Source organism: Hyaena hyaena, unplaced genomic scaffold (assembly GCF_003009895.1).
Source record: "Hyaena hyaena isolate Hyena2069 unplaced genomic scaffold, ASM300989v1 scaffold_99, whole genome shotgun sequence".
In the NCBI taxonomy this organism is placed as follows: domain Eukaryota; kingdom Metazoa; phylum Chordata; class Mammalia; order Carnivora; family Hyaenidae; genus Hyaena; species Hyaena hyaena.
Genome location: NW_024080731.1, coordinates 316114 through 331714, shown reverse-complemented (window position 1 = coordinate 331714; position 15601 = coordinate 316114). Strand labels below are relative to the sequence as shown.

The 15601-nt window shown below is 38.5% G+C and overlaps 1 long non-coding RNA gene across 3 annotated transcripts in view; it reads left to right on the top strand.

The window, feature by feature from the left end:
* The first annotated feature begins 75 nt into the window (after positions 1–75).
* LOC120233978 overlaps positions 76–15601 on the top strand; it is a 45855-nt gene continuing 30329 nt past the window's right edge. For all 3 annotated transcript variants that reach the window (XR_005528954.1, XR_005528953.1, XR_005528952.1), the window contains exons 1-2: positions 76–107; positions 3042–3144. This is a non-coding gene — a long non-coding RNA (uncharacterized LOC120233978). The remainder of the gene's footprint in view (positions 108–3041; positions 3145–15601) is intronic.

Below are 15601 nucleotides of genomic sequence, written 5' to 3'. Positions count from 1 at the left end.
GCTCAGCTCAGCTGACAGCAGCGAGCCCAGTGTGGGGCTTGAACTCACAGAACCGAGAGATCATGACCTGAGCCGAAGTCGGACGCTCCACCGACTGAGTCACCCAGGTACTTGCCCAAATTATTTTTTTATATATTTCCAACATTCCCAGTGTAAGAATCAAGCTTTGAGGTAGATTTGGTCCTTGGTCACACCAGACAGTCTTCTCATTCAATAAAGCGAACACAATGCATTACCTGGCATTATCAATATCCACTCATAAGGATTTAGTAGATAGTGTCAAAATGTCAAATTTAAATTTCTCAGGAATAAAAAGAAATGTAGATGTAGTATTGTATTTTAGCAGGTGTGCAAAAGAAAGAGACTTAGCTAGAATGAATAAGTGGGGACTTATTCACAGTGGGGACTGTGTCAGGATGGAACAGCACCTGCTAAAAGGCCACTTTTGGGAAAGAAGGTATGAGGATTTTATAGTAATAACAATTATTATATTATTATATGATATTATTATTGCTATATTATTAGAACAGTAACAGCACCAGCAGCTACTACCACACATGGTCACATTCACAGGTGCCTACCACGTGCCAGGCATTGCTCCAACAGATTTAAGTGAATTGACTCACTTCCTTCTCACAACTATAAATAGGTATCAATATTAGCCCCATTTCTTAAGGAAGACACAAAGTCACTGAGCCAGCAAGTAGCTAGAGCAGAGATTAATACCCGGGTAGTGCAGATTCTCTGCATGTGCTCCAAATTATAAAGACCATGTCCATAGAGCAGTTCCTAAATCCTATGTACTATTTTCAAGTAGAGAAACAGAGGCCTGGTCCTTATTAACCTATTCCTCTCCTCACCTCTCAGAAGCTGTCTGAATAAACCAAATGAACCTACTAAATTTCCGGTAAATGAGTCCATTTCTATGTGTTATTGACAGTTTCTGATGATAATCACTTGAATCATTACCCCTGCAAAACCAGAGAAAAGTACAATATCTGAAAGTGTGCATATGAAGCCGAAGGGGCACGCCTCAAAAAGAAGAGAAATTAGGATTGAAGAAAACAAAAGAGAAACTAGGAATATTACTACTGTTTCTGCCTTACATTTTAAGAAGCCCTTCCCTTCAACTTACTCTAAAATCACTTTTTATGTATAGTATCATCCATTCTTTCAAATTTTTAGGGCCAGAAATAAAGGAATAAATACAAAGGAGTATACACTCAAGTACAGAATTAGCCTTAATGAAACAGCAGTTTTACAAACAGTGAAATTAAATCCAAATTATTTTAAAGAACAGTGCATGGGTAGTATGACTGTTTGAAAGTTTGGAGCTCTGTCCTTAACCTCATCTTGCAAGTTTTTAGAAAACTAAGAGTGAATCTATATGCAGCTAACTCCAAGGAAAAAATACAAGAAAACTAATAAAATTACTAAGACAGAATTTAGAACTCATCACTCAAAGCTGCCATCTGAGAAGCATAATGAAGCATTCGCATTTCTCCCAGAAGGCTTTAATCGCTTTAACTTCATTATGTTTAACATTTTTCCAACTCAAATCACAGCTATGAATCTTGCCACTGATCCTGGCTCAATATTCTCCCAGTAGTTCACTGCTAGTGAGGTTTGCACCTGCTTTCTGATTGCCTGCACCCATTTCCAAGTTGAAATCAATGAAACCCATTAGCATGTTCTCTGCTCGGCACTTCAGTTTTGGATAGAGATGTATTATTAATGTAATCATCCCGACAAGCCTGGTTTAGCACAGAAGTAAAATTGAAGGGTTTGCAAGAGAGAACGTTAATAAGAATACTTATTAAGTTGTATTGAAATCTAAATAATTGAATGCATATTTGATACAAATTTTAAATTGAAATGGATCACACCAGAGGAGAGGGTCATCATTAGAGAACACAGATCCTTTATACCTTTGAAAGACAAAGCATGATTACAACCATGTACCACTGTATTCATGATTTATAGCCAAGATCATTTATTTCTATATCGAAAGATAAAAGTTCCTTTTATGTTTTACTAGGCTGAGCATATTCTATGAATAAAGCAATCCTCCACCAAGTCAGGTAAAGACAGAGTAGTATCACTAGTATTTCTATCTCAAAGAACTCTGAATCACTACATGCTAAGTAACAATTTTACTCAGCAAAATGTGAAGATCCAGAAGGAGAAAAGTCAGTGAAGGTATTGATGAATTCATGCTTTGCCAAAAAAGAGGAGAACTTTAATGTAACACTTAACAATTAGAGGATACTTGGTTAAGGGGCACCTGGGTGGCTCAGTCAGTTGAGCCTCTGACTCTTGATTTCAGCTCAAGTCATGATATCGCAGTTCATAGGGAAGAGCCCTGTGTTGGGTTCTGAGATGATGCTGAGAAGCCTGCTTGGGATTCTCTCTCCCTCGCTCTCTCCCCCAACTCATGCATGCATGCACACTCTCTCACTCTAAATAAACATTTTGAAAAAAAGAAGATACTTGATTAATTTGTTACTCAAGTTTTCTCACCAAGTACCTACTACTATTTGAAAACTAATGTTCACTTTTCTGAGTGGTTGCCTTAATGTTAATATGACATCATTATCATAAATTTATTAATTTCCAACACACACCATGTTGTTTAAGCAATTCACTTTCAATATTCTAGGCAATTAAAATTTAAATAGTCACCAAACCAGACATCGTACAAGAGGAGCAACAGAAAGGTATTAAAATAATGGTTGTGGTATACGTGAGCAGCTGCCAGTGAGCAGGCTAAAGTGAAGAGCAAAGTCTTGGGGAAAATGTTCCTAAGTTTTGTTATAAGGGGAGAAAAATGCAATCATACTCACTTTACTGGGTCATGAATTTGGAGAAACCTGCATATCTTGTGACTGGATTGGCAATTTGAGGCTAGCAATTAATGGCTAGATGCAGCAATCCACTCCACACATATAAAGCACCTGCCTTATATTAGAAGCATGCACTTCTCCACTCACACACTTACAGCAATCCCTGATAAGCCTCATGGTTTTTGGTTTTTTCAACAGTTGGCCTCTATTGCCTCTCCTATTCAAACCATCAGTCACCAGAGAATATACGTGAGAAGTACCAAATGGGAAAATCACTTGGAAGGTAGTTACAATACTTCAGGTAAAAATTTATGAGTGCTCAAATGAGGCTAGATACAGTGAGGATTAAAATGATACACTTGAAATGTAATTATAAGACCTGACTGACTACTTCTGACTGATTTGTTATGGGCATGAGCAAGAAGGTGGAATTAAGTATAATATCAGGTCTCCAGTGTGGGTGAATGAATAGTACATTTCTCCAGGTGACATAAAGGAAACTGGAGCATTTGACTAAGAAGGTGAGAGGTTCAGTCTGAGGCTTCTTAAATTGGCCAGAACGATACCAGCAGGATTTCACACTTGAAATTCCAGCGAGAGGTCTGGACTGGGGACAGGGACTCGGCAGCCATCAGCATCTTGTTGTGCTCTCAAATAGAAATACAACGCATCTCACATAGGAAATTTCAAATTTTCTAGTAGCTACATATTTAAAAGTTATAACATATTTATAACAAATAAAGTTATATTTTATTTTACCAGTGTATCCAAAATATTTTTTCAGCATATGGCACTAGTTATATTTCAATCGCTAAGTAGCCATATGTGACTAGTGGCTACTGTATTGTAACTACAGAATTGGGGGTGGTTGAAGACTTGAGAATGTGTGTGTTAGATGGAAAGTATAAACTGAATAAGAAGGGAGAACTAGAAATGGATAATGCCAATAGAGATGATAAGAAAACAGCCTGTATCTCAGATGGGGAGGAACTTTCAACAAAACACACTAACTGGGTGAAAAATACAAACCAAAGCAAAAAGCTTTGCATGAAAAACAGATTAATAAATAGTATAAAATACAAGAAAGCCCAGTTAGGCAAAACCTTAAATCCTGCAGTTACAATTTTAGCAGCCACCTTTCAGTAGTATTGGGCAATAGAACGAGGGGCATATTCAGATCTTGTGGGGCATAAATATTAAACACTTTTAGAGTCTCCTTTAAAATAAAATTATAGGGGTGCCTGGGTGGCTCAGTCGGTTAAATATCCAACTTTGACTCAGGTCATGATCTCATGGTTCATGGATTCGAGCCCCACATTGGGCTCAGTGCTGACAGCTGGGAGCCTGGAGCCTGCATCAGATTTTGTGTCTCCTTCTCTCTCTGCCCCTCCTCTGCTCATAGTCTGTCTGTCTTTCAAAAATAAATTAATGTTAAAAATTTTTAATTCTTAAAAGAAGAAAATTATGGGGGAGCCTGGGTGGCTCAGTCAGTTGGGTGCATCAGACTCTTGATTTCGGCTCAGGTCATGATCTCATGGTTTCATGAGCTTGAGTCCCTTATGGGGTCTGTGCTCGCAGTGCAGAGCCTTCTTGGGGTTCTCTCCCTGCCCCCCCCACCAGCCTGCTCAAGCTGTCTCTGTCTCTCTCAAAATAAATAAATAAACTTTAAAAAAAAAAAGAAATTACCAATACACAATTAGGTAGGCCCCTATGAAGGCCTAGGTAAAGGCTCAACAAAATGAGAGGCCCTGATTTTGAAGCTTTGGTAGTTTCATGGAAAACCTGCCTTCAGATGGATGCACAGTTTCAGTGAAATTTAAGAATATGAAAACTTTTTCAGACACATTTTAAAAAATGAAAGAAAAGAAATTGCACGGTAACCACAGGTATATTCTGGTTAAGATGAAAGTTCAGAGGGAGTACCATGCAGCATAAAATTTAATGTGAGCTAAAAGGTAAGGGCGTAGGGATCCCTACAGAGGCAAGAATGGAGCTAAAAATGTAACAATGCCACTAACAGGCAGTTCCTGCTAGCACACCTGCAGAATATTCTCCCTATTGGATCTTCAAAACATAAAAGAACTCTAAGCACTTGCTCCTCTTTCCAAGTAATTTGGATTATGCACAAAAGTGTCTTCAAGTTTAAATTTTTTTAATGTCTAATTCTTTAATGTCTCATCTAAAGACAATTTACAGAAAGCACAGTTATCTAAGAATCTGTCAGCCTTGACCCCGGGCTCCTCATCACTTCTAGTCCGTAGAACTTTGCTACCCTCTTTTTGCCCTTAGTTTTCAGAGTTCATAAAAATAAAATGAGATCCAAGAAAATGCTCCTCCAACAGTAGATACAGGCTTACATCATGTAACTCCTCTGCAGTAATTCATTCTCAGAATAAAGCCACATATCATAATTCCGTATAATTGAGAAATCCAGGCTAGGATAACCATCTACAAGTTTCCGGGTAAAGCTTTCGGGGACTCACATGAGAAAATGAATGAGAGACAAAAAATGAAGATTCTTTACAGTTTCAAAGATAAAGCTTTCATTTAGAGTGGTCCTTTGCCATATGGGACCACCTGGCTGCTTACAGCAAAATCGTATCACCATGACTACCAAGCTCAAACTTTCCATAATGTCTTCAGGATTCTTATGACATTCCCCAAAATAAACTGCTAAAGCTACACTTCACAATAAACTAGTCCTATCCAAAAATAGAAAAAGCAATTATCAGATTGTCCTTCGATGAACTAGAAGAGTAACCAAAACAGAGTATAAACATACTCTACAAAGTTCCTTCAGCTGAATCAGAAAGACCATAGACTACTGGGAAATTTTAATAGTATTCAAACACAAATGGGGAGGTAAAAACACTATATTGCAAAAATCACTTTAGAAAATATGTAACAATTATATGTAAATCAACCTATGCAGGCCTCAGCCACTAAGAGGTAGGAATCATTTTCTTTATTCTGTGAAATGAGAAAATAGTGGTTCAGGAAAACAAATAACTTGCCCCAGTTTTAGAATGAAGAGAACAACGGAATAAAAAACCTACTGGCTCGCTCATGCATTCATTCATTCATTCATTCATTCATCTGCCAGGCACTATGTACTGAATTTCAATGAAGAGAATAGATTTTTATAATGCACAGGACTTCACAGCCACTGTCACAGATTTATACTTATTAATACAAGAGTGATCTTCATTTCCAAGTGACCAACTTCCTCATTAAAACAAAAAGTCAAATGATAGCATCACATTTATTTTTATCTCATTCTCCTCCATGCATATTTTTCAGGTTGCATATTTTTCTCACTCTTCCTTTTAATACATTCAGACATTTGGTCATCAGAATGTTACAGCTCATTAACACAGAATTTCAGAAATCCTAAGAGAATAATTAATGGGATAGGATCCTTAGCTATCTCACATACATTTTTAATTTGACATTCAGTGAACAGTAAAATTATTACAGCCTTACCAGTTGTGACATGTAATACCTATGTAAGCTTAACCAAGAAAAACATATCAAAGTCACTACATTGGGTAAATTATAGTATTCAGTCATCAGAGAAGGCCTTAGATCAAAGCAAAATTAACTCCACTATCATGTGCTTTTCAAAGTGAAATTAGAAATAAGGCTTAAATAACAGTGGAAGCAAGGCAAGAGAATTGTCACAAGTAAACAATGTGACCAATACTAATTCTTACCCAAATACCAAACACATCTGACAATATTCAGAATGCTGTTAATAATAAAAAAAAAAAAAAAGGCAGAAAGGTGGGGGGAGAGATATTTTCTAATCAATTGTCCATGAATACCAATAAAAAGCCCTCTTTCTAGGTCTGTTTCAATTTAGTCTATAGCCAGAGGGTGCTTATGCTATTATAATGGTCAAGTATCTATCTGCCAGCCTTGCCTTTTCAATCCTCTAAATGGGAGAAAGTGTTCTTCCAAAGAATGCTATTTCTGAGGAGACCAGAAAGGGTAAAGTGGGGCTCTCCTCCCATCTTTCCACCCACCTGCTCTAGGATACATGTCACCGAGCTCTGTGGTTCAGTGTTACTACAGGATGTTTACCATTTTGAATTCTTTAGTTGTCCGTCCATTCATGGAAATTGGAAATGAGGATCAACCAAAGTTAGATGGGAGCCACAAAGGCCTTCCCAGTAAGAGAAACGTGCTTTCCTTGGTTTGTTCATTTGTGGTTTTGTGCTACCCAAGATAATAACTTTACTCATGATGAGAACAGGGTTCCTATGTCAACAGCATTTTTCAAGGCAGTATCTTGAACCCTGCCCTTAACAACTGGGGATAAACATCTACTAAAATCTCCATCCTAGATATCACTTAGACCTGGACTTTCTCTCCACAATGGATCTTTGTTATATAAAGTAAATGGACATAAGACACAGTGCTTCCTGGGATTCTTTTTCTAAAAGGTGTTCAGTTTACTATGACACAGTAATCCACTGAAATACTAAATTCTGTGTCTTCCTTTGTAATTCCTTATTCTGGAAATTTGGACTGGCCCACGGAAAGTGAATGTGAGAAGACCTGCAGTGGGGAAGGAAGATTTCTAGAGACTGAGATGGGGACAGAGGTCTGGTGACCAGCAGCTTGTTCTCCATTAGGGAGGTGGCAGACCCAAGCGGGGGAACTGCTGTGTGGGACACAAAAGGAGAGGAGGTCCTGGCTAACATGGATCCTGGACTCTCAACTTTGCTTACAATTCCTAGACCCATATTACAGTATGGAGTTGGGTCCATACTGGAGTGGACCCAAAGGAAACATCTGCCTAGAAATGTGGGTATCCCTCTAATCACCACCACTAGACTAATCGCCAATGACAAGAGGCCCCACATCATTATCTTACTGGAGTGCGTAACCTTGGGAACTCTGCACAACTGTGGAGAAAGGAAAGCACATGAAATTTCTAAATGAGCTTAAATTTCCCACAAATGGGAATTCCATTCATTGCAGAATATAAAGAAATGCAGTATTTTCTCTACCTTTACATTTATGGAGGGAGACTCAGAGAAGCTACGCACTTTGATGTTTTTCTAAGAATCCATCACATACCTGCCATGCTACGCCCCTTCAACACCCTAATCACAGAAGATTAGGGCAGTGATTTTACGGGTCAACTGAAGGTACAGTTTCCATTTCACAGTATCATTCTTATGGATAGCAGGGTCCTACAACTTCTATCTGACACAAACCTGGCAAATGTCTCAACAGTGAGATCTGAGGATTTTTAACGGGATAACCTGTGGTTTGGGTTATATATGAAGATCACAGGTAAACTCTTCCTAAAGCTCTTGACTGAACCCAATTTGACTCAATGTGGTAACAAATGAAAAGCAGCTTCTAACCAGTAAGACTACTACAAGCCGCCAAAAGCACAGAATCATCTTATACAAATAATTGATATATACAAGCAGAAAAATTTTGCTAGCAGACAGAAGACAGAAAACATTTCCTTCGTAACATGCCTCAAACAATAAAAACTGCCATTTGCACAGTCTACAAAAGGTTAACAACATGGACTGTAGTGTCTCGATGGGAAAAAAGAGCCACTGTCCGAGATGCTGTCATTCAGTATCACTCAGAATGAAATTCTGAAACTATCATAGCACATCATACTTCCAAGCATCAAGTATCCTTAATTATTCATATAAAAGCAAAGCTCATGAACTGTGTCATGTTCCAGAGAAATATGCCTCTGGACCTGAAATATGTAGTTAGCTGCAAAGACTTAACCAGATCCTAGCTTTGCTGCTTACCAGCTACAGGAGCTTGGCCAAGTGGTAGGAACCTTTCTGCACCTCCGTTTCTGCTTCTATAAAACAGGGATAATGATAGTGTCTAAACTTTCAGATTATTCTGAGGTTGACATAAGAAAATATAGGTAAGGCACTGTGCTGAGGCATAATGCCTGACGCACTGCCGTCAAAATATGTCAGAGAGTTTTGTTCTAGTGCTATTCATGTTACTCATAAAAAGCTGCAAACAAGGGGCACCTGGCTGGCTCAGGCAGTGGAGCACACAACTCTTGATTTTAGGATTATGGGTACGAGCCCCATGTTAGATACAGAGATTACTTAAAAATAAAATCTTTAAAGAAAAAGCTACATGCCCTTTCTACAATAGCCAAATTATGGAAAGAGCCTAATGGCCATCAACTGATGAATGGATAGAGAAGATGTGGTTTATATTTACAATGGAATACTACCTGGCAATAAGAATGAAATCATGTCATTTGCAGCAACATGGATGGAACTGGAAGGTATTATGCTGAGTGAAATAAGCCAGAGAAGGACAGATATCACATGTTTTTACTCATATGTGGATCTTGAGAAACTTAACAGAAGTCCATGCGGGAAGGGAAGGGGAAAAAATTAGTTACAGAGAGGGAGGGAAGCCAACCACAAGAGACTCTTAAATACAGAGAACAAACTAAGAGTGGATGGGGGCTGGGGGAGAGTAGAAAATGCACTGAGGAGGGTACTTGTTGGGATGAGCACTGGGTGTTGTATGTAAGCCAATCTGACAATAAATGATGTTAAAAAAAGAAAGAAAAAGCTGCAAATGAAAACCCTGAGGTGGCTCTGTTTTTTGTGTGTCAACAATGCATTCAACAAGTATTTTTAAAGCACCTACTATACAAATATATAGGGAATGCAGCGCCAACTATTCTAGATCTTTCATTCTAGTGGTGGAATGGGGAGTGATAGACAACAGACACACAAACAGTGACAGTGTTCTGCTAAAACATGTTTTGTTACATTTTAACATTAAGCTATATAAAACGGAGCTGAAGTGACAGAGTTACATGGAAGGCTGCTTTAGTTTGGGGCCAGGAAAGGAGGCTGAAAAGTAAATATTTGATTTCCAAAGAGCAGAAAGCTACCTGCCTAGTGAAGATCTGGGTCAGCAGCTTCTGGATAAGAGAATATTATGTTGTGAGGCCCTAAGGCAGAAAGGAGCCCCAGGGGCCTTTGGAATAGCTTCCCCTCCCCCCCTAGAATTATCATAACAGAAGAGTAGGTACCAATAGAAACTATTTTGTTAATATTCAACATAAATCTTCAGGGAGAGGTTTCTGCCGTTCACTGCTGTATGTTAAACAGGAAGTCTCAGTCAAGAACATCCATCACTTAGTGCAGTGTACAAAATAAACCACCATGTGTGTTTCTTCTCTCAAAGCTCCACAACAATCTCACCTTGCTGATAGTTAACATTTGTTTTTGGGTTTTTTCCTCATTATGGTATGTAGCTATCACACTTCAGTTTAGAAAAGCATTGTTCTGGGACTTTATCCAAGCAAATAATGGGATAGAACCTACTAAGTTTTCCCCAAAGTTGATTGTTAAAGATGGCTGTCAAGGAGACTTCTGAGGTCAACAGAAAAGCCAACCTGTGAAATTTTTGCAGGGTCACTGTATCTGGACACTGTTGTAAAAATAGGAATGGAGGGAGGGAGGGAGGGAGAGAGAGAGAGAGAGAGAGAGGGAGGGAGGGAGGGAGAGAGGGAGGGAGGGAGGGAGAGAGAGAGGGAGGGAGAGAGAGAGAGAGAGAAAGAGACAGAAAGAAAGAGAAAAAAAGAAAGAAAGAGAAGTTAGAAAAGTAAAGTAAAGAAAAGAAAAGAAAAGAAAAGAAAAGAAAAGAAAAGAAAAGAAAAGAAAAGAAAAGAAAAGAAAAGAAAAGAAAAGAAGAAAAAAGCAAGTCAGATCAACAGAAATAGATTCTACTCCATCTACCTTTTGATCTTCTCCTCCCCACTACCCTGATTATTTTAAACGAGGTAAATTAATCCTTAGTCAAGACTATGGACCCAAACACCAGAGGGTCCCCATTATTAAGGAGTCACAATGAGCCACTGATAAATTCTAAAGACATTCTTTACAGAATGACTGCCCGGATGTAAAACTATTAGATGCATCCACTCAAGAGTCAGCAGGCTCTGTATATAAATCTGTATTGTACCAGTCTCTTAGTAAGAAAGCAACATTCTTTTCGGCCAAAGACAAAGCAGAATGAACTGGGAATCTAACTACTAACAAAGTGGAATCAACTGGGAGTCCTTACACACAAATCCCATAACACAGAGAAAGTCACAATAGGGGACCATATTGCTTCTAAGAAAGAAAGATTGGGTATTCTACTTGCTACAGGGAAACTTTCTTTTGTATCAGGGTGTTCTTTTTGTCCTTTTCCCTTCCTACAGCTGTTTACTGAAAATATTTTTAAGGGAGATTAGGCAGATTCATTTCGCGTAAAATAGAGGCTGACAGAAGACTGGATTATTAGCCTTTTGTTTAATATTTTGTGTTTGTTTTGTTTTAGTTTTTACTGTCCCTCTTTATAATTTTTCTACCCTGGCTTCCCCAATGTAAAATAGTTACATCCCCATTCACCATATCCTATTGCTATCTTTAAATAGAGAGGTCCAACCTGCTAAATGGAATCAAATTTTCAATATTTCATCCCTGCTTCTGACTTGTCTCTTACAATCCACAATCCCAGTATTAGTACGATTCTGAAGGTCCAAAAACAGGTTGAGGAAAAATGTTATTATATGAAAGATTAAGTTCAAGAGCCGCTTCAGCACTGAAAATATATTATAAAACAATGAACCAAATGGAGGAAAAGTGAACTGAGTTTTGTAAACAAGTCTGGGCAGGGGGATAATGTAGATATAGGAAATGATTAATTATCAGATGTCTTCTGGTTAAATGGTGTTTTCTTTTAAATTACTCCCATTGCATACAAAGATACAGGTTACTGTGGTATTATAGAAAACCAGACAAAATATCAATTTCATTATGGTTGCTGCATGGTTGTACACAAAGCCAGTTAAATTACATCTTCCAGGGTCCATTTCAAGGCCCTGAAATAACTAGATGCTATTCCAGTGATGAGAGCATCATAAAACATGAAGAGCTGGACAAATAGGGCCATTTCCTCTCCTCTTTAAAAAATAACTAAAACAGAGGAATCAAACTACAGTTAAAAATGTGGATTTCAACTGAGTTCTTCCATTAAGGTAAATGAATAAAACCACCTCCTGGTCAAGTATATTTTTGATCTAAGAGTGCTTGCTCTATTGAGTCTCAGCCTTAGAAAACTCATGCTAATGATGGGTATATCCTCTCCTGACAATAGTCACATCTGGAGAAAAATAGAGTCATTGCTCAAAATCCCTCATGGATACCCACATTCCCAGGAATCCAGGAGTTAAGAAGGACTGAGGCGATGGGTGGCTCAGTCGGTTAAGCGTCCGACTTCAGTTCAGGTCATAATCTCACAGTTCGTGGGTTCGAGTCCCACGTTGGTCTCTATGCTGACAACTAGCTCAGAGCCTGGGGCCTGTTTCAGATTCTGTGTCTCCCTCTCTCTCTGACTCACCCTTGCTCACTCTGTGTCTATCTCTCAGAAATAAACATTAAAAAAATTAAAATTACAAGGATACTCATTGTCCACATGGATGAAATGGATGATTTTAGATTCAAAAGAAAATACACACACACACACCCCTGACATTATCTCAGGTAAGAATAAACCCCTAAAATATCAAAAATACATTAGACACGGTCAGTCTCCTGAGAAGATTCTATGTAATGGAAAAATGTATTCATCATATTGATTATTACATCAGATAAACTATTGTGATGGTGGTTAATTTAAGTTTCAACATGATTGGGCAATGAAATGCCCATATATTTGATCAAATGCTATTCTTGGTATTTCTATGAGGGTGTTCTTGGGTAAGATTAACATTTAAATGGCAACACCTTTATATTAGATTAACATTTTTAATCAGAGTAAAGCAGATGGCCTTCTTCTATAACATGAGTGGGCCTCATCCAATCAGCCAAAAGTCTGAGTAGCTGTAGTCTGACCCTCCTCTAGGTAAGAGAGAATTCAGCTAACTGCCTTCAAACTTCATCTGCAACATTGACTTTTACTACCTGACAGCCTTTGAACTGGAGCACTGCCTCTACCTGAGTCTCCCGCACCACCAGCCCACCTCTGAACTTCTGGGACTTCCCAGTCTCCATAATCACATGAGCCAATTCCTTACAGTAAATTTATATACGCATACGTGTATTTATTTATGTCACACATAACATATTCATATATACATCTTAATTATATTAATCAGTTATACTACAATATATAATAAATTATAATAAATGGATAAACATATATATATCCTATTAGTTCCGTTAATCTGGAAAACCTAATACAACTGTGGCCATAATATTAATAGCTAATACTTATTGAGTACATGCTTAGTGAAAAACACTATTATATACAAAATCTCATTTAATCCTTGCCATATTACTGTCATATTAATACTATTATTCTCATTTTCCAGTTGCAGAATCAGAGAGTCAGAGGTTCAGTATTTTTTGTTTCCTCATCTACAAAATGGGGAAAGTAATAATGCCTACAAGATAGGGTTAGGAGTGATAATTGAAAGCATATGTGTTAAAACTTGTAACAGTCTCTGACACACTGCTCTTCAAATTAACAGTAACATTGGTCATAGTATGTTGATCAACGTCCCACAGCTATTACACAGTAAAACTGAATTTTGAACCCCAGTCTCCAATAGACCAACTCTTAACCTCTCCTCTGCACTACTGCTCCTTATAAACAAGGGGGCAGGGTATAGGAAGGGTTCATCAAGTGCAATATTTGCCGAAACTTCCCACATAGGACATGAAATGATGGGCCATGATTAATTGTGGTGATGGTATAAAAAGCAGCAGCTAATTTCTGAAGTGAACATGGCATAGATTATTTAGGGTTTGGTAGAGCACAACCGGCTTCCTGAATTGCACTTGAAAGCAAATTGGCAGCCAGAGCCGAGTGAGTGAAGAGCCTTTATAATGTGCTCCCTGTGGCTCACTCACTTAACACTTTATACCACCAGAGTTTATTCTATTTGCTTAGTTTAGAAGTCAATAAAACTGCACAGAGCTGCTGAGCACACATAAAACACAAAAATATAACAGTCGAGAAAAAAATAAATCAGAGAAGAACAACACTGCCATTCTTTCTAAATCCTCAGGTTCCAAACAAGGTCTAGAAAGGTCCCACCCACAAAAACATGCCTTTGACATCTTACTGAATAGTGAAAGTTTCCTGCTGATAAAGAAACCTCTTTAAGACAATCTTAGTAACATACACTTGGTTGAAACAGCTCTTCGATGTGGTCACTAAATACAGCTGAATAAAGAGCTACTTGGATACCATGAATATAAAAGCTGCAATACTTCAACTTCAGCCCATTTTTTAGGAATTCTTAGGACAGAGAATATGAAAGAATATGGCTTAGAGGGAAATGTATTCAATCATAGGAGTCTTTATTCCTAATATTATGAATCCTAACACAAAAATATTCACCAGGCACACTGCAGTTTTATGATCTCAATTTAGAGCGCTCTAAAATCAAGGAAATCTTTGGTTTTTTTACAAATAGTTTATTGTCAAATTGGTTTCCATATAACACCCAGTGCTCATCCCCACAAGTGCCCTCCTCCATGCCCATCTCCCTCCTCCCCCCCACATCCATCAGTACTCATTTTGTTTCTCAGCATTCAAGAGTCTCTCATGGTTTGCCTCTCTCCCTTTCCCACACCATTTCCCACCTTCTTCTGCCCCATGGTCCTCTGTTAAGTTCCTCCTAATCCTCCTATATGTGCAAACATATGATATTTGTCCTTCTCTGCCTGACTTATTTCGCTCAGCATAACACCCTCAAGGTCCATCCATGTTGCTACACATGGCCAGATTTCATTGTTTCTCATTGCCATGTAGTATTCCATGGTATAGATAAACCACATCTTCTTGATCCATTCATCTGTTGATGGACACTTAGGCTCTTTCCATGTTTTAGCTATTGTGGAGAGTGCTGCTATGAACATTGGGGTACATGTGCTCCTATGCCTCAGCATTTCTGTATCCCTTGGGTAAATTCCTAGCAGTGCTATTGCTGGGTCATAAGGGAGTTCTATTGTTAGTTTCCTGAGGAACCTCCACACTGTTTTCCAGAGGGGCTGTACCAGTTTACATTCCCACCAACAGTGTAGGAGGGTGCCCGTTTCTCCACATCCTCGCCAGCATCTAGAGTTCTCTGATTTGCTCATTTTAGCCACTCTGACTGGCGTGAGGTGGTATCTCAGTGTGGTTTTGATTTGTATTTCCCTGATGAGGAGGGATGCTGAGCATCGTTTCATGTGTCTGTTGGCCATCTGGATGTCCTCTTTGGAGAAGTGTCTGTTCATGTCTTCTGCCCATTTCTTCACTGGGTTGTTTGTTTTTCGGGCGTGTAGTTTGGTGAGTTCCTTATAGATTCTGGATATTAACCCTTTATCTGATATGTCATTTGCAACTATCTTTTCCCATTCCGTTGGTTGCCTATTAATTTTCTGGGTTGTTTCCTTGGCTGTGCAGAAGCTTTTAATCTTGATGAGGTCCCAACAGTTTATTTTTGCTCTTGATTCCCTTGCTTTTGGGGATGTGTCAAGTAAGAAGTTGCTGCGGTGGAGGTCAAGGAGGTTGTTTCCTGCTTTCTCCTCTAGGGTGTTGATAGTTTCCTGTCTCACGTTCAGGTCCTTTATCCATTTTGAGTTGATTTTTGTGCATGGTGTGAGAAAATGATCTAGTTTCATTCTTCTGCATGTTGCTGTCCAGTTCTCCCAACACCATCTGTTAAAAAGGCTGTCTTTTTTCCATTGGAT